Raw genomic sequence first — 20,113 nt, 5'->3', positions numbered from 1 at the left:
ATGCAAGAAACAGACTTCGGTCGCAATTTCAACCTGTGAAGCAGAATACATGGCAGCATCCAACTGCTGCTCCCAGGTTCTTTGGATTCAACAACAGTTGCGCGGCTATAGTCTGAATTTCTTACTTACACCTATTTGCATTGATAACACAGCTGCTATCTCAGTAACTATCAATCCCGTGAAGCACAGTAAAACTAAACATATTGACATACATCATCATTTTATACGGGATTGTGCTGAGAAGAAACTGATTGTGCTTGAAAAGGTGGATACGCTTGATAATTTCGCTGATTTATATACTAAAGCGTTTGACAAAACGAGATTTCAAAACCTTATTGAGTTGAATGGGATGATCAATCCCGAGTAACCATGCTTTTCAAGTTATATTAAAAAAATAAAAAAATAAAAAAAAAATCACTATCGCTTAAAAGTATGTCGGTTACCACAGTTTGAAGGACATGTCTTAGGATATGTTTGGTCCTCAATTCTACTTGTAGAATATGAGAATAGCCATTAACCAGATGACTGAAAGTGACCGGGGCGGTTTATGATGAGTTTTCTTTCTTTCGCTGAAAATTAGTCGATCGTACTTAGTTAGAAGGACACATACTAGTATGTGGTCGGTCCAGCTGATCCATTGGATCTTCGGGATAGCCGTTAACCTGACGACTTGACTTAATCGGGGCGATTGAAGTAAAAAAATTTTCTTTAAAGGGAAATGAAATTATTTTTCAAGTCTACTACTTCGTAAGAAGTTCGTTAGCTATGTTTAACAGAAAATTGATCCAACCTTGGAAAATGATAGATATACTGATTCTGTCTGCTTAATTAGTGAAGTTATTAGGCTTAAAAGGCTTTAGGACAGTCATTGTACGTCATGGTAACTTTTTATCGTGCGTAAAAGTAGATGTGATACAAACTAAAACTACTTGATTTTACGTGGAAACTCCTTACGAGTTTTGCATGTCTTCATATATATCTTTCCGAATGATAGGCAGAAAAGCGATTACCCAGTCATACACGAGCCCGTAAGTGTTCTGATTCCCGTGAAGATAGCGTTTCAAGAAACTGCAGTGATCCAGATTCGGGACTTGCAGTTGGTTACTACTCTGAAGTCTATGTAAATGTTTATCATAAAAAAAAAAAAATACTTATGAGTTATTGAAACATTCTAGAGTTCAACATATCAAGACTTCTTAATCATGGAGTAAGAAAGAGAACGGGAAGGAGATGAAAAGTAATTACAAACATAATCAGACACTAAGGGTCGAGGTCAATTCGGGGTGACTTGGGGAAAGCCAGATATGCTTTGAGAATAGATAGGAGGCATCATAATCTCTGAGTTGTTGCCCACTTAATTTTTGAGCTTAATTGAACTTAACTCGTATCACAGAAACGATGAAAACCATCTTAAGTTATTTACCTGCTTACAACCTGTTTCTTTATGTCATAATACAGCTAAACACGGATCTATGTGACAATCACGTAATTAGTATGATTCCTGTTCGGATCTTTTCTAAAACGTAGTAGTCCCAATCGAGACTGAAATTTGATCCCTTATACTTTATTTTTTAAAAGTTTCTTGTACTTAGTTAGTTTTATGATTTTATAACTGGTTACTTGGACTTGATCGTGTCATTTAATTCTTAAAGGGAAGTTTTAGAACTTAATTGCAAAATTTTCGAATTATAAGGGTTGATTTTGTAAATATAGGCGATGTTGTTAAACAGGCGAACTTGTGAATAACTTCGCCTATGCGAAGTTAACCGTAACTTCGTCTGTATAACTTCGCCCCTATATAAGGATTTTCAAAAGTCATTCGTTCATTATTTTCATTATCAGCGAACTTATCCTGAAATCTCGGCGAACTTGTCGTTTCGTTTCATCTTTGTTCTTTTTCCCAGTTTCCGTTACGTTTCAAGGTTCGTGATGCCATTACATTGTATAATCATTGTTCTTCAATGATAATCAGTGGTCGTTTCGACCCGATTATGAACCTCGAACCGTCGGACCTTCAAATCGGACTTTCAAATCTTGTTGTTACGTGTTAATAACCAAACTGATCGTCAACATATACTTAAAAGCTTGAGTTTAAGAGTCCTAAATCGTCAAAATACCCAGAAAACCTCAGATTTTCGAGTTTGAATCGAACTTACTATCGCCGTTTCAGATTCAGGCGAACTTAAGGTTTAGGCGAAGTTATCCGTAACTTCGCCTGAGGCTCAACTTCGCCTGAGGCGATGTTGTGGTGAGGCGAAGTTATCATTAACTTCGCCTGGACCTTTTAACTTATCAGTTATCAGACGAACTTAAAGCTGAAGCGAAGTTGTTCTTAACTTCGCCCCAACTTTAACTTCGCCGATACAAATTTAATCACAACTTCGCTGATGGTAACAAGCGAACTTGAGTTATGCTTTAACGTTTATCTAACTTGATTCGTTTGTTGCAGATATGGCTGCTGTTGCCGGTGCTGGAGGTGCTGGAGGAGATGACGGAGGAGATAATCAGAGACAATTCTTCCCGGGTCACAACATGTTCATCACCTTAGACCCGGAAGTGAGCGGTGTTGAGGATTATCGCGAGATAATCACATTCCTCATTCGCTCGAGGATATTCCACGCTATCACGACGACTCTGCCGATATCCTTACCCAATATCGAGGATTTCTGGCAGACTGTGGAGTACGATTGCCGCGTTGAGCCCCCGGTTATGCGAGCAACCGTCAACAATCAAGAGGTTCAGTTCTCATCTGAACAAATACGGGTGGCTTTACGGTTCGGTGAGGAGACTAGGGATGACCCTACAGAGTTTGTGGCTCCGTTTCGTGATGGAGCATTCCTACGAATGGGATATTCTGGTCCCTTGGGCGATACCCAGAGACGGAAAGGGGTTCCTGCTCGATCAGTGGCGCTTCCTCATGCACGTAATGATTGTATGCATGTCAGGGAGGAAGGCGGGCACTGACGGAATGGGTGCGACCATGCAGTCAGCAATGACTGCTCTGACTTATAACAAATGTTATAGCTTTAGTCAGATGGTCTTTTATGAGATCGACAGACAGAGGAGGGCGATGGCTCGTGAGCGGTTCATAATGTATCCAAGATTCATACAGATGATCTTGAACCATGTGGCTCCAAATTTGCCTCAACGACGCCCAATACGATACGTGGAGAGTGTGAGCAAACGTATCTTTGCTCAATGCCATACTTCGAGTGCGACGAGCAAGCCTGAACGTCGTCCAAGGCATACTCCACTCTTTGGGTTCTTAATAAACCCGGGGTATGTGCCAACTCGGGGGGATGAGTTCAGAGACCCTCAACCACAACAGGCAGGAGCAACTCGAGATGTACCTACTGTGCCTGTGGTGTCGGCTGAGGAGGATGTAGACCTTGATGCTGCATTTGGCGGCCAAGGATTCTTCGACATGGACCGGTTTGATCCGCAAGAAGAGGTGCAGGTCTCTGCTGCACAGGTTCGGGAAGTGAATGTTACTAGAGCAGCTATGACGGTGGCTGACTCAGATCTTGATGATGTTATGGATGAGGCGAGAAGGATGTTGGTGAGACGAGAAAGAACATTTGGCAAGAGAAAGAGGACAGTTGATGATACTGAGTCAGAAGAAGAAGAAGAGGATATTCACAAGCTGATTAGACGATCAAGACGTGAAAGGACAGGTGCAGGTATGGGAGCTGGAGAGACTTCAAGAGTTGTACGTTTTGCTCCGCCAGCACTGTCAGGTATGTCGATTATTCCTACTTCTATACAGGTTACAAGCGCCGCGGATGTTCCCGTGGTGGCTACATCAGCTGTCGGCATCCCATCCATCACACTACAGAAGACGACTCCGGAGATTGTGTCGTTACCACCTCCAACGCTTACTCCTTCAGAGGTGGTGGCACAATTTGTAGAGTCTACCGTCGTTGCAACTGCAGGGTTGTCGGTCACGATACCACCTGCGGTTACGTCCACAACTGCTTCTGATGTCCCGGTTACATTCGAGATCCCTGCTGAGTATACTCAAGACACATCTAACATGAGATTTGATTTCGATGCAACCCTCTCAGACTCGGAGAGAATAGCTGCACTTGAACGGGTCGTGGCAGAGCAATCGAGGATAAACTTTATCCAGACCCAGGCTATTCAGCGCCTTATAGCAGAGAATCAACTACAGTCGACCCTCCTGGTTGAACATGGGCGAATTATAGATGCTATGAAGGAGTTCTTGGCATCTCAGGGGGAGACAGGCTGTAGAGGCGACGAGTTAAGGACAAAGAAGAGAAATGATAGAGACGATGATCCCAATGCATCGAAAGATGCAGGTGGTGAGTTGCCAAGAACTACTCAAGCTCTTGGGACTTCCACAGCTCAGGGGGAGTCTGCAGGTGCAGTTGGTGGTGATGAGGTGGTGATGGTTGATGATGATGATGTTGTGATCGATGCGTTGAAAGAATTGGATGATGATATGCTAGAGGATGATGTGATGTTTGATGATGATGTGCTGCCTATTGAGGAGATTGAGAAGATTGGAGCACAGATTGTGATTGAAGATGAGATTGAAGAAGGTGAAATAATTGAAGAAAATGTTGAACACGAGATCCCAGATGTTGAGAAAGCCGATATGGGTACTGAGATGGAAAATGATGAGACTGAGTGGGAGGAGCAGCCTAGGTGGAAGGAAGGCTGTGCTCATTGGTTTATTAAAACTAAGAAGCCTGCTGTTCCAACCATGTTCAAGAAGAGTTATAATATCAAAGGCTATGCTGAGTCGAAGAAAGGAATTATTTGTTGGCTATATGATGAACAGATAAAGTTGTTTGTGGTGAAACGTTTTGATGGGATTCAGTATTTTAAAAGAACGTTGAGATCTCTCAATACATTTCCTGAATGTGAGGTGAAGGATTTGGCTAGATTGGGGCTGATCAATAGAAGCGACGACAACATGGCAAGGGTTATTGGGAAGATCGTGTGGAAAGAAAGCATAAAAGAGAAGAAGTTTGAGTTATTAAAGCCACAGAAGGGAATGCTAGTGGAAGATAAAGAAAGGGGAATGAGAGCAGATGGCAAGCCATGGATGGTAATGAAGTACAAACCGATTCGATGCATTAAGGAGGTTCCAATGAATATTATGCCTCAAGATGTGTTGAAGAATCTTAAATGGTGGTATGTTGATTGCCAGACTGCTGAAGCCGTGATGGAAGACGAAGACGAACAAGATTTGCTGAGGGTGTATGATCCGATGCATCTTGTTAACTTATCGAAAGCTGATCTGCAAGTGTTGAATGAAAAGAAGATATTCTATATTTCTGCTTGGAAAGACGAAGCGAGGAAGTATCAGCGAGTAGTCACGGTATGTGTTAGAGAAGGAGTGCATGCGTGAAGATTACAAGACAAGTGCTTAAAGATCAAGATATGAAGCTACTGCCAAGGGGGAGTCTGTTGGTGCATAAATGTCAGTAGTTCATAGTCTAGTGTCTGTAATCGAGTATGTAATGTTATTTATGTTTTTGTTTAAGCGAAGTTGTTAACAAGTTCGCCTAGGCGAACTTGTTGAACAAGCGAAGTTATGGACAACTTCGCCTGAACATATCAGGCGAAGTTGTCGTGTATTTATACTAGGTTACGGCTTAGTGTTGAGGAGTTGATCGAGTTGATCTAAGCTGGTTTGAGTTCATTGTAACGTGAGGACGAGAGTCTGTATCAGTGATTCATATCACATGAGTTCAGTTATTAATATATAACGTGTTTCGGTTTATTCGTGTGTGTTTGTTTGATTTGCTTTCTACGCTCGTAACGATCTACGCAGGGATTCCGCACCTGAGTAGACCGATATATCTCGTGTGATCCGTCCAGGGAACCTTCAGTTGTCAGTACTTGGGTTGTCACGGGCTTTGATGATTGAACCCCTAGGTGGTAGCGCACCTTGGGTCACTGCTTGATCCGTCAGTTTGTGAGCTAAACAGATCGCTTGTTGAATCGTGGCTGGTCTGGAAGACGTCACCACGCCCTGAATTTGCGGTGCTAACCCATCGATATACATTTCAATCCTCTTACTCGGCGGATCTACCATCCGCGGACACATCACCGCTAACTCATGAGAACGGGTAGTGTAGGCTTCGATTTCTGAGCCCACCATCTTCAATGACCAAAATTCTGACTCTAACTTTGCAATCTCTTCTCTCGGACAGTACTCTTCTCGCATCATGTTCTTGAACTCCTCCCAGTTCATAGCGTTAGCCAGTTCCAATCCAAGGATCTGCGCGTTCGAATTCCACCAAGTGAGGGCAGAATCCTCAGGTGTTCCAGCAGCGAACTTGACCCTACTGGCAGGGGGACAATTACACATCTCAAATGCCGACTCGGCCTTCTCAGCCCAACGCAGGAAGCCTATAGCTCCCTCAGTCCCCTTAAACGTACTGGGCTTGCAGTCAAGGTAATTCTTGAAGGTACACGTTCCACTTGGACCTCCGGCTTGGTTCTGAACATGTGCGGCTAAAGCGGCCGCCGCATGGTCGTTCAGCAGAGTTTGGAGTTCAGCCGCAGTCAAGTTGATGTTACCACGTCCGTGTCCAGCGTTTCTTCCAGCCATTTCCTAGAATCACAGTCTAAAATGTTAAACATGAATTTTTCTTTCATATACAACACACCATACATGTAATAAAAAGATAGGTAAGAAAGAATTAAGAAATAACATCACATCACAACCATATATTAATCTAATTAATAATTCATGATTAAAACCATTGTATTCGCTACAAAGTATTTCCAATCAATCCTTAAAATCATAGAAAATAATAGTTCGGATGGAGACAACCCCTCCATCTAGGTGTCATCATCACTAGATGTCATCATCTGAGGACACCTCTGAGTGTGCCTCCTCCTCAGCCGGTTTTTCCTCCGGTTCTTCTTCGGGTTCCTCCTCGGGATCTTCCTCGGGATCCTCCTCAGGCTCCTCTTCGGGATCTGCCTCAGGCTCGGCCTCAGGCTCTGCCTCAGCTTCGGCTGCGTTCTGAGCAAGTTGCATTTGTAAGACATCGCAACGCTCTGGAGCTATCTCGGTCGGGTCCTTGCTACTTGGAGTTGCTCTTGCAAGTCTATCATCTCGGCTTGCATCTTTCTCATTATCTTCATCTGTTGATCACTAGCCTCTTGCATTTCCTTCATTGCCGCTGCCATGCGGGCAATTTCCTCCTTAGTCTCGGTTCCGTCTTTTAACAGTCCGGAAACGTTCGCTCTCGTATAGCGCATGTAACCCACATCACGCTCCAAACATGAAACAACAGCTGCGAGAACTCGCTCTACAGGTTCGGTTATGGGTGGTAGGGTGTTGGGATAAGCAGGGGGGTTCGTGTGAGGTAACGGGGGAACTTGTTCACGATAGACCATACGTCTGATCATATTAGGGTACCAATCTCAGCTAACTTCGTTTTCGTACATGCCTCCAGATAAGCGGTACCTCTTCGGTGCCGGAGCTTCAAGTTCCGGGACTACACGGGGGTGGCGATGCGGTAGGTAACTGCGGTTCCTTCCCGTGAGCATGAGTCATCGGATCAGATGATGATGAGGATGGCGGCGTCGACATTCCTACAGGTAAGCCGTGTATGCGCGCGCGTATGAGTGAAAGAGGTAAAGAGATAAGATAACAAAGACTACACAAATCTATGCAGTGCGTATCATTATAACTAATGGGTCGTCGCGGTTATAGTCTAGTATGCATGCAGCTTCTAGTTCGCTATAACCAATGGCTCTGATACCAATCTGTCACACCCTCAAAATCCGCTAACGGAGTTTTACCGTCAGAGGGTGTGAACTAACAGGATCGGAATCATTAGTTATAATCAAACCATAAAAACGTTTAAATGAAAATAAGTGCGGAAGCGTAAAACCATAGAAACCAATGTTGCGTCACGCAGGACGACTTAAAAACCAATGATAACAGTTTAAAATAAGTTTGCATAATTAAAAGTGTTTCAAGCAATGCATGATCCTAAACCGCGCGCCCGCCTCGGCTACCTGAGAATAACATACTAAAAGTGTCAACAAAAGGTTAGTGAGTTCACAGTTTATATAAAATAAAGCGTTTAGCGTTTGCGTTCAGCGTTTTGCGTTACAGCGTTTTGCGTTACAGTGTTTTGCGTTACAGCGTTTTGCGTTACCAGATAGTGTTATGTCAATTATATATCTATAGGTAGCTAGCCTATAAAACATGTATCACTAAGTGTTCGACACCGAAGCTGACTGTTTATCATTTGCCTTGCCACCAGGTCATCCAGACCATGGTATGTGTTTAGCCAAGATTACACCCACTCGACATCCAGTCGAGTTTAGCGTTGGGTGGGGTTTGTCAAACCCAGTAGTACTACTCAACAGTGACTCGCTATTATCCAAATATTAACCGGTTCGATGTGAATGAAGGACTTTAGTTAACGCGTTTGCCACTTAGTCTTTACAAGTGATATATAATCTATATTAACAAAATCTTAAATGCATTTTCGGAGTATGTTATCTCCCCCAAGTGAAAAGCGTTTAACAAGTTTAAAAAAAGGGAAAGTGAAACTCACTGTTTGCGAAGTATTCCCAAAATAATTCACCAAGATGCGCGTCACAGAAAAACTCTCTCTAGCATTCTAAAACAACAAAGAGATTTTTCTAAGTGTCGGAATATTATCGAGTCTCTAGACCCGGCACATAATACCTATGCACATAACATGTTTCATGTTTCGTTTGTGAATCGTGTGTGACTTTAACAAATGTATTTGTGATACGTTACATGTGTAAGCAATTATTTACGTGTCATGTATTCATAAAGTACATCACTAGCAATTACTCCCCGTAAGGGCAATTTGGTCAACACATAACAATTAACTAGCCATTATTCCCCACGAGGGCAATTTGGTCAAATCATGACAATTATATAGCAAGTATTATGTTTCATGCATTTTCACAAAATTCAGCAGCTAGTTTCACCGAGACAGAAATTCTACTTGAAAGATTGTACTATCTCACTGATCATAGCATCACAATTAATTTACCAAAAATCATCACAAAAGCATATATGTCTTAGGTTTCCAGAACATATTTTATTATATTTTTATTCCACATAGGTTTCTCACAATCATCAAATCATTACAGTAAACTCATAACAGTCAAATTCATGCGCAACAGAATGTTATTTGAAATTCCCATTAAAAGAAAAGTCCAATAAATGCAAGACCACTTGGGTTAGGTCCCTAACTCAATAAGTCAACTTCCAGAAGTGGAAACAACCCAATTGGTCTCGTAGTTCATGAGATATAACATTTACAAAACAACCAAACAGCAGGTCTAACAACTCAGCTTTGCACAACATTTTTGTAAAATCATAAAAGTTAACTTTTACACGTTCAAAAATTGCAAATTTATATTCTTTAGAAACTAAACTCAACCTAGTTCACTTTAGTATCAATAATCTCAACCAATTCTCACATTTACACCCCGTTACAGTCAATCAAACATCAACAACACAATCTGTCCAGAAACTGTTTGCATCCAAACTCAACAATTTAACTATCTATGGACCACAAATCATTCATATAACACTCTAGACTCCACAATCACTATCCATGTACATCAATTACACATTACATACATGATTAGGGTTTTTGTTTGAACTCAAATCAAAGACACAACAATTAACATGTAACAATATCAATTCTAGTTATCAAATCATCATCAATACATCATCAAATCAAACAAAATCATATGAACAAACTAACATATAAAAATCGGAATCTAGGGTTTGTAATTAACCCAATAAAAGTCAAGATTAAGTATAAAGGATGCATAGGATAGTCGATTATACCTTCCTAGCACCTTAATCTTCAATCAAAAGTTGAAATTGATGGTATGTATGTGTGTGTATGTCGACGGCAGCCAAGGAGCCAAGGGGGGGGGGGTTCCGATCGGGGTTGTGTAGGGAATGGGGTAGAGGTTAGGGTTAACATATTATAAATAATAATATGTTACACTTTGGCCCCTCAACTTCTAAGTATTACTTATCTAGCTTAACTAACATGTTTACATCTTGAGTTAGTGTTTATAACGATGTTATCACACAACACATAAGTCTAACACATAGTTATCACATAATTACTGTTTTGACGTTTTTGGTTTATTCGCCAATCGTTTACGTCAACTCGTTTGCGTTTCGGTGCAATTCCCGAAAGACTACACATGTAGTAAGTGTTAAGCGTCATTTAAACCCTAGTTTAAATGTAATGAAGTGTGCGTTATAGCTTTAGTGATCTTAAGTTTGAATTGACGGAGTTGAGTTAACGGAGTTAACCTGAAATTGACGATTGTCACATCATTCCCATGTTAAAGAATTTTCGTCCCGAAAATTTGAGTCAAGTCGTGATGAGTGTCTGAAAAAAGTAAGAAAAATTTTCAGTTTGTCATACAAGAAATATCCTTCGATAGCCTTTTCTTCAAATTTACCCGATTCCTTCTTCAACATTGTACACGGACACCCAAAAGGTTCCAGGTACTTTAAATTAGGTTTTCTGTTATTTAAAATTTCATAGCTTGTCTTCTTGAGTCGTTTAACTGTTAGAACCCGATTAAGTGTATAACAAGCTGTGTTCACTGCTTCATTCCAAAATTGAATAAGAAGCTTTGAATCAGCAAGCATTGTACGTGCAGCTTCAATCAGAGTTCTATTTTTCCTTTCAGCAACACCGTTTTGTTGTGGTACATAAGGTGCACTATATTCTCGGTGAATTCCCTTTTGAATACAAAAGATATCCAAAATAGTGTTTTTGAATTCAGTACCATTATCACACCGGATTCTCCTCACCTTTTGTTTGTACAGTGATTCAATCTTAGTAATAAGGTTTTGTACTAAAACAGGTGTTTGATCTTTTGAACTCATAAATAACACCCATGAATATCTTGAATAATCATCTGTCACGACAAGACAATACCAGTCTCCAGAAATACTCGCACGATTCACTGGACCAAACAAATCCATATGAAGTCGTTCAAGAGGAGTATTAATGGAATTCAATAACTTAGATGGATGTGTCTTCTTCTTCTGCTTGCCCTTCTTGCATGCAACACAGTGATCAGATAACTTAAAATTCTTTAGCGAGACACCTTCAACTAAGTCATTTGCCATTAAATAATTCATCTTTCGAACATGTATGTGACCCATTCTTCGATGCCACAGAATTGAGTCTTTCTCAGTTGCTTTTGAGATAAAACATGTTTCGACCGATGTTGATATCGTTGAACTCATGTTTAAGACATAAATATCATTTGATCGTGGTGATCGCATAATAACCATGTCCTCGGGAATAACGTAACCCGGTTTCAAGATAAGACACTCTTTGTCAGTAAATATTGTAGTGTACTGTTTATCACAAATCTGCGATACACTCAATAAGTTATGATCAACCTTGTCACAATAATTTACTTTTTCAAATGTAATATGACCATTTGAAACATCACCCTCTTGTGTGATCATGCCTCCAGAATTCCCAGCAACGCTACATAACCTCCTTGAATATTTCTTACGTTGGATAAGAGGTCGAGATTTCCGGTGATATGACGAGAACATCCACTATCCATGATACAGTTTTCACCAGAAATGGTCTTGGATGAACCCTACACATAAACAAAAGTGATTAGTTCAAAAAGGCAGCCCAGGCCTCAGTCTTGGGCACCTATTGGTTTTCTCTTTGATCATTAACATTAACAGATTTCAATTGTTGTTCAGCCACTTGTGAATAAGTTACAGGCTTCTTAGACTTTCGTCTTAGATAAGCTGCCTGAACAATATTTGAATTTCTGTTTTTACATAAAGGTTCAGTTGGAATGAATTTTGGTTTCACTTGACCGTGTGTCTCATTGTTTTGAAACACCTTCCGAGGATTCACATCAGAGAACAAGATATGAGTATCATCAGCATACGACATTGGTCGTTTCAGAATCTCCTTAACCACTGGAATTGGTTTAGATTTGTCCTTTATAAAAGGATGAAGATTCTGAAAGTTCTGTTGATTACAATTTCTCACAACATGACCTTGTTGACCGCATAAGAAACACGTTCGCATGTCAACATGATGATGTTTAGAAGAATTTGGAATAGATGATTGATGATGACTCAAATTATTAGTCATGCTCTTAGCAAACTCATCAGATAATTCTGATTTCTTCTTTAAATAAAAATCTAAATTAGAACTGTTTGAGAAACTTTTTAGTGTATCTGTTCCAGTTGACTTAACAAAGTTAACCTTCTTAGCTTGCTTTAAAAATTGTTTTGCCTTAGTCAATGGATCAGATGAGACTGATGTTTTCGCTTGAGCATACACACGTTCAAGTTCACGAACCTTGGAAGTTTCATTGCAAAACACACTCTCAATTAGCTCAGGTTTAATGATACTAATTGGAATATCTTTTTCAGTGAACATTGTGTCCATTCCCTTTAACTTAAAAACTCTAGCAGCAGATGACTTAGAATTAGAAGGATTAATGAAACGCATTAAATCCTCATCAGAAATTTTTGGTTTAACTGACATCTTTGCCTTCATAGAGTTCACTTTCTTTGTCTCTTGAGGTTTGTGTGAACCATACACTGCTTCCTCAAATTTGTGAGGTTCGCACAGAATATGATTAGAACTGGGAATGTTCTTATTCTTGTGTATAATTTCTGGTTCAAACACATCCTCGATAATGACCTCGTCATTGTGTTCAACAAACACCTTTTTTCTTTGGACATGAGATTTTTGAGGAGCAACTTGGGGTTTAACAATTTCAGGTTTAACCATTTTTGGTTTCTCAGACATCACAGATTCCTTATGAATCAAATCCTCTTCTTTTCTTGCAAAAGGATTAATTTTATAATCATTGTGAAATGGTGGTGGAATTTCAACAAAACCAATACCTTTCTTAGAATCTTTTTGTTTTCCAGAAACTTCAATAATTTCATTCAATAAAAACGAAGAATTTCGAAATTTTCCCAACTTGTTCTTCAACTCAAGAACCTCATTCTCAAACTCAGTTATCTTAGAACGATGTTTCAAGATTTCTTGAAACTTTTGGTCATTAATAGTCATTTTCACAGATAACTCGGCTTTGAGATCATGATTACTTGTCGACAATGCTTCAATCTTTTCTCGAGATTTCATTTGAGACTCAAGAGATTGTCGATAAGTGTCCTTAAGAGAAGCAATTTCTCTTATAAGCTTATCATTTTGATTTTTCAAAGCTTCTAACTTAGAGTTAGTAGATTCACACTCAACACATGATGTTTTAACAAATGAAGTAGAAGAGATAGAATGACTAACCTCATTGATCTTAGCCATGCAAGCAAACATTGATTCAGAAGACTTGTTGCAAGAATCATCAGAATCAGATCCAGAATCATTATCTGAAGACATCACACTAGCAGTAGCATCTTGACAATCTTCATGTAACCCAAACATAGCTAAATTTGCTTGAACATCATTACACAATAGCCTTTGAGACCAATCAGTTCCATCTGCTAACATCGCTTGTGTTGTAGAAGTAGACGATTTCTTTTCAGCATCACTTCCTCGTGATGAAGAAGCGTTTTGACTTTGACCACGAGGTCCAGTGTATTCATTTCTTGGTTTGTCGCATTCCTTCGCGAGGTGACCAAATTCTTGACAATTATAACACTTCACCTTCAATTTGTCAAAACCCAACTTCTTGTTTAACGCTGGAAGATCTTTTCCAGTTCTCTGCAAGAATCTTTTAACTTTACGAACAATCATGGCCATATTCCATTTTAAATCCATAATCTCTAGATCATCCGGATCTATCTGATCATAATCCTCATCTGTTAACTCACTCGTGGCAATTTTACTACTCACCAAGTTTTCATATGAAGACATAAATGCCGTCAGAAAAGCAAAGTTTTGCTCAGCTTCCTTCATATTCACACTAGGAGGTGTAGCAAATGGATTAGTACTAGAAGAATTTCCAGAACTACCTGAGTTACCAGCAGAGTAGAAACAAACTTTTGGATCATTAAATAAAGCAGATTCTTTTTCACTTGCGGCATGAGTAAGAAAAGCAGTGATAGGTGAGATTGTTGAACTCAAAGGCATACTTCCACCATAGAAAGCCGGATCTTGATTTTCTTTTGAAGACTTTTGACACTTAAGATCATATTCTCTTGCTTCGATCTTTTGTAAGAATTCAAGTGCTGTCAAATCTTCATTCAGAAAATAATCATTCTCTTTCAAAACCATGAGAAATGTTGAATAGGAACTAGGAAGCACACTCTTGATAGTGTCAATTTTATCTCTTTCAGAAATTTCCATTCTCATTTTATCCATTTCAGCAATCAAATGACTAAATCTGGTAGTCATTTCTTCAACTGTTTCTCCTTTTAATAAATTAAAGTTTCGGAATTGAAACTTGAGCATCACTTTCTTACTCTCAGATGTGTTTCCCATGCTTCTCATACGCAGATGTTGAAACAAAGATGCACATCTCTTGATACTTCCAACTTGATGAAAAATATTCTCTGGTAAAGCCATAGTCAATGTAGAATATGCTTTTATCTCAATTTCTAAAGCTTTCTTCTCCTCTTGTGAGTATTGAGAGACAGCTTTAGGAGTATACCCAACAGTATCATCACCAATCATTGGTGCAACATAAACCTCATCCAGACAATATGAACAGTCAGGATGAACCGATCCTAAATGTGCACGAAACCGAGGTTCCCATTTGGCAAAATCACTGAACTTCATCAATCTCGGACATTTAGAATGTGAACCAATCTCGGTATCAAGTTGCAACATCTGTTGCATCAACATATTTTGAGACGCCAATGCATACATACCAGCCATCTTTGAAAATAAACAAGTAATAAAATATCTTAACGAATCAGTTGAACAGTAGTAGCGAATGGTGAACAGTTATAACGAACTGTGATTAGTTATAACGAACTGTGAACAGTTGTAGCGAATTAAGACTTAACGAATCAAGTCTTAACGAATCAAGTCTTAACAAATCAGGAGAATAGGTTAACGAATCAAAAGTCAACTAAGCGAGTCAACCTTAACGAATCACAACTAAGTTTAACGAATCACCCAAATGGCGAAACAGATAACGAATGTGATAAAGGCTTAACGAATCACAAGTCAACTTAACGAATTGACTAAACGAATTGACCAAGTCAACTTAACGAATTGATCACACGAATTGACCAAGTCAACTTAACGAATTAATCAAGCGAATTGACCAAGTCAACTTAACGAATTGATGAGGAGTACTTAGCGAATTAAGATAACGAATCAGCTACAGTTGATAACGAATCAACACTATAGCGAATTATAATATAACGAATCAGGTTGTTACAACCGTTTGTAACAAACTTGATTCCTTTCTGCCACGTGGCAAAAAGTTGTTATGGCACAAATTCCAAGACAAACACGTGTCAAACGAATCAGTTATCTAGTTAACGAACTAGATAACAAGAATTGATTAACTCACACGAATCAGCTAGCGAACTGATAAGCGAATGGCACGAGTTTATAGCGAATCAAGTTAAAGACTTAACGAATCGCTTGAAACTTTATAGCGAATTGCCATCATCTTCAAATCTTCAAATATTCAAGAACATATTTCCAGAAATATGAAGTTCAAACCCAGAAATACTTCTATTTCAGATCTGTATTACACACTCAATTGTCAACCAAAACTAACACATAATATACCAAAATGCTCGTAACCGCAAAGCGAATCCAAACCAACACATCTCGTAACCAATTAACACCATACACGAACCAAATTCGACCAAAATCAAAACCCTGTTCACGGACTTAAACCGAAAACCCAATACACATCCCAAATCCAATTCACAATTCAATTCCACACAATTGAACCTCAATATACTTTAACTAAACCAAAATCACTCTAATCCATCCATATTCAATCCAAATCAACCCAAATTGATTCAAATTCAAACTAAACAGAAAATAAATCAAAAATTATAACAATAACAATCAAAACCAAGTGAATTGAGCCCCGAAAGCTCTGATACCACTTGTTTGATCCCCTGATTAACACACGTTCTAATCAATAACTTAGATCTGATCCAGATCTATATGTTGATATTAATTAAACGGATCTAACTCTTTTATTACCTTAGTTTGATTGTTATTAGTGTATATATAATCAATATGATTATTTTGAAGCTTGAGAGAGAGAGAGAATACTTTAAATTACTGAATAATATTAATTCTCTCTAATCTTCTATAATACAAGTGAACAGTGGTTCACTATTTATCACTATTTATAGAAGACGATCTGGTTCGCTAACATCCCCTAGCGAACCAGCTTCCCCTTCGTTAACTTAAATAACTTAACGAACCACCCCCTGATTCGTTAACATCCCCTAACGAATCAGGAGGGAATACATTATAAAGTCCTAGTTCGCTAACATTCCTAGCGAACTAGACCTAACCTTAACGAACTAGTCTTAGTTCGCTAACATTCCCTAGCGAACTAGACTAAACATAACGAATTAGATAAATAACATTAAATATTACATTAAAATAATCAAATAAACATTTAACGATAATTACAAAGACTCGAGACGCAAAACCGTGCACTAACACAAAAGAACGTCAATAATCTTCTCATAATACTGAATGCCATTCTCTCATTTGATAATACATTCATTTAAATCAGAATCAAACAACCATGAGATAATATCACCTTGGACTTTAGAAACAGCCTTGAAGGAGGTCATTTGATTTGCTTGAGCTCGAGCAACAGCTTCAACTTTCTGTTCTTGATCTACATATCGGAACGCCTTAATAATCTTACGAGAATTCTCGTACTGATGAGCAAACCAACTCTGAATGTCAGCAACAGAAGGATCGGGATTCGAATCAAATCTCGTATCAATAACATTCTTTCCCTTGGAAGTCTTCTCCAAATGATCTTCTGCTGCTTTGACCGTTTCCTCGGTAGATATTTGAGCACCATGATCAACATAGGTGTGTTGAAATAGATCAGGGTATTCCTCAGCAGTCATGTCCTTGATCTCTACTTCCTCATCCTCATAAATAAACGTCGTATTCATCTCAACAGTTGGATCATTTAAGATCTCTTTATCGTTTTCCAACTCCACGTCCTCCTCAGTTTCTAACACGGTCAACTCATCATCATTCAAACCAAGCAAGATCAAAATCTGCTCTCGTGTTAGGGACCTCTCAAAAATATGTCACACAGCAATCTCATCTGCATTCACTATACTTCTAACCACCCCTTACCATCAACAAAAATGACAGTATCGGCCTTGATCATCTCAATGGGTGTAGCACCTGTATAATCATGATGAACAATGATCTGTTTTTCCAAATCACCAGCTTCACTCGTACCAGCACCAAAAGCCGAGCCGTAAGTTTGTTTAGGCTCACTTCCTCCAGTACCCGAAGCATCTGGATCTTCTTCATCATTCTTGATCTTTTTTAGTTCATCATCTTTGCAAGTAAGCTGCAAGATAAGATCTTCTTGCTGTTTTATTTTCACCCCCTGAGACTAAACAATCTCACGGAGGGCCTTTGTCTCCTTCTGGCAGAAAGATATATAACTTACTAGCTTTTTCTGATTCTCCACCAGACGTTCTTGATTCAGGCGATCAGCAGACATTTGATTTTCATAAAGGTGAAGTAAGCTCAAAGCATATTCGTTTGCTGATCCTAAGATATTGCATTAAACGAAGGTGGAACAGGTTGAACTGGACCTTGAGGACGATTGAGCCTCATAAATGAAATATTCGATGGAGGCATCATCATTGGTGTTGGAGAAACCACCGATGTAGCAGTCGTAGGCCTTGGTATAGTTGATAAGATCGATTAAGGAATCATACCAATCCTAGGATCCGACGTAAGCGTGGTCGTCAATGTAAGCTCCGGGGTGCTAGTAGTAAGCCGCACCGCCGGACGTTGAGGAATATGGCCTTGGAGGTTGAACTCCAAATTATATGCCAGCACCAGCCGACACTCGATGCTTAGACGATCCTTCTTTCACCAATTCCTTCCCTTTCCTTGGAGGTGGAACAGGTTGTAAAACAGGAGCATTACCAGCACCATCATTACCACCATCATGATCACCATCACCCTCGTTCCCATCTTCTCCTTCCTCACGCTCGGAATCCGAATCATCGTGGATCCAGTGATCATTGTCAGGACATACATAATCTGGATGTGCCTGCCTTCATGTGATCCAAATGACCAATCAATATTTTGAATCTAGGAGGAGGAGTTTGAAGATACGACTTCATCCTTCGCATTGTGCCTGCCTTCATGTGATCCAAAATAAGCTTATCATTAACATCATTTGGATCGATCACCAAATCCCTGATAGCATCATGAACAAACAGTTGGATGAAACGAGGATACATCAAGAACTTTACGCGTCGTTTCCCAAAAATACAAATTTCTTTGAGATGATCAAAGATCATTTCTGAGAAATTGTATCGCTTATTCAACACTAATGCAACAATTGCCAATTGGAGAATGTTACGGCATTCGTCAAACCCTGCCTTTCGTCCACCAAGGCAATGTATAAGAACGTGTAGTAATTACTTGTATTGGGGACACAAGTATGCCTTGTTATACATAGACCCATCAATATCACCAGTCGAAAATAGACGTGCAAACAATCCTTTGATCAGCTCTTTGTGGTACTCGCTCGGGTCATCAATAGTTTCATCGAACCTCAACACCCTTCGAACAGTCTCAACAGATACTACAACAGGTCTATCATCAAACTCAGCAGCCTCTGTCTCCACATATCGAGAAGTATTCCAGAATTGTCGAATAATACTGAAACGAACATCAGGATTCGCGGTGACAGCATAGTGAATCCGAGAACGACGTATGAATGCTATCATTGCTCCAAGCACATCCTTATCAGGAACATTTGTATCGAAAAAATCACATACGTTATGCCTTTTATCATACGGGAGTAAGGGAACATCATGATCTTGTTGTTCTTGTGGTGCATCAACAGGAGGATCTTGATCCATGTTATCAGCCATGGAACTGGATAAACAACCTCTAGAATCAGTGATAATAAATAATAATACGCATATAAGTAATATATAATTAAAAGTTTTTTAAAATTAAACCAATTTATAAAACTTTTAATCTTAGAATAATTAAAATGTCATTCGTTAAATAGTCTGATTCGTTATAACGAATGGCAATTCGTTATAACAAAACAACTACTTCGCTATCAAGTAAATGGTTAACGAACTATGACTAACGAATTACTATTAAAATTTAACGAATGCAAATCTGATTCGTTATAAATATTGAGTAGTTATCCTGATTCGTGTGATTTGCGTAACGAATTGGACAAGAAAAAGTTCCAATTCGTTAAGCATAATGAATGGCCAATGTAGCTTAATCTTCGACTTATTTGGTCAAGGTCAAAATTACCAAGAACACTGAAAGTCAAAAACCCAATCTTGATATCAATTACCCCAAAATCTTCGATGGAAATCCGAACAAATCATCACAAGGATCTCGGAAACACATTGCGATTAGAATGGTATCGATTTGGTGTCCCAAAACATGGTACAAATCACTTAAATTAGGGTTTTAAACAAAGCTTCAAACCCGATAGTAAAATTCAATAATTAAACCAGCAAACATCAATTAAAAATGACGTAAATTATTACGTTATTATCATCTATACGTTAGTAACACAAATATAAGATTAAAACACTGAAAATCGATGATCAAAAATTTTGGAAAATTTTGGCAGAGTAACTGTTGGGTTTTAACTAGATTATCAAAGTGATAAAATCACTATTTTACCAAAAACGCAGCGGATATAAAAGTTTTAAATCTTGTTAATATGATATGTATAAAACCAATTTTAAACATGCAAAACCCAAACCCGGATCCAAATACGAATTACACACTATCAAATACATACATGTCACTATAAGTCCATGCATGTTACTACTACCTTTCAATATGACAAAACCGGGTGCAAGAGATGATGATTGAAAGGTAAGAACTTGAATATGGAAGCTCCTCAAGCTAGCATACCCCAAGCTTCAACAACACACCACTTCTAGCTA

This window comes from Bidens hawaiensis, unplaced genomic scaffold (genome assembly GCF_021521415.1).
Source record: "Bidens hawaiensis isolate Kalapana, Puna unplaced genomic scaffold, B.hawaiensis_p1.1 tig00003983_1, whole genome shotgun sequence".
NCBI classification, from domain to species: domain Eukaryota; kingdom Viridiplantae; phylum Streptophyta; class Magnoliopsida; order Asterales; family Asteraceae; genus Bidens; species Bidens hawaiensis.
This window is presented reverse-complemented; position numbering follows the sequence as displayed.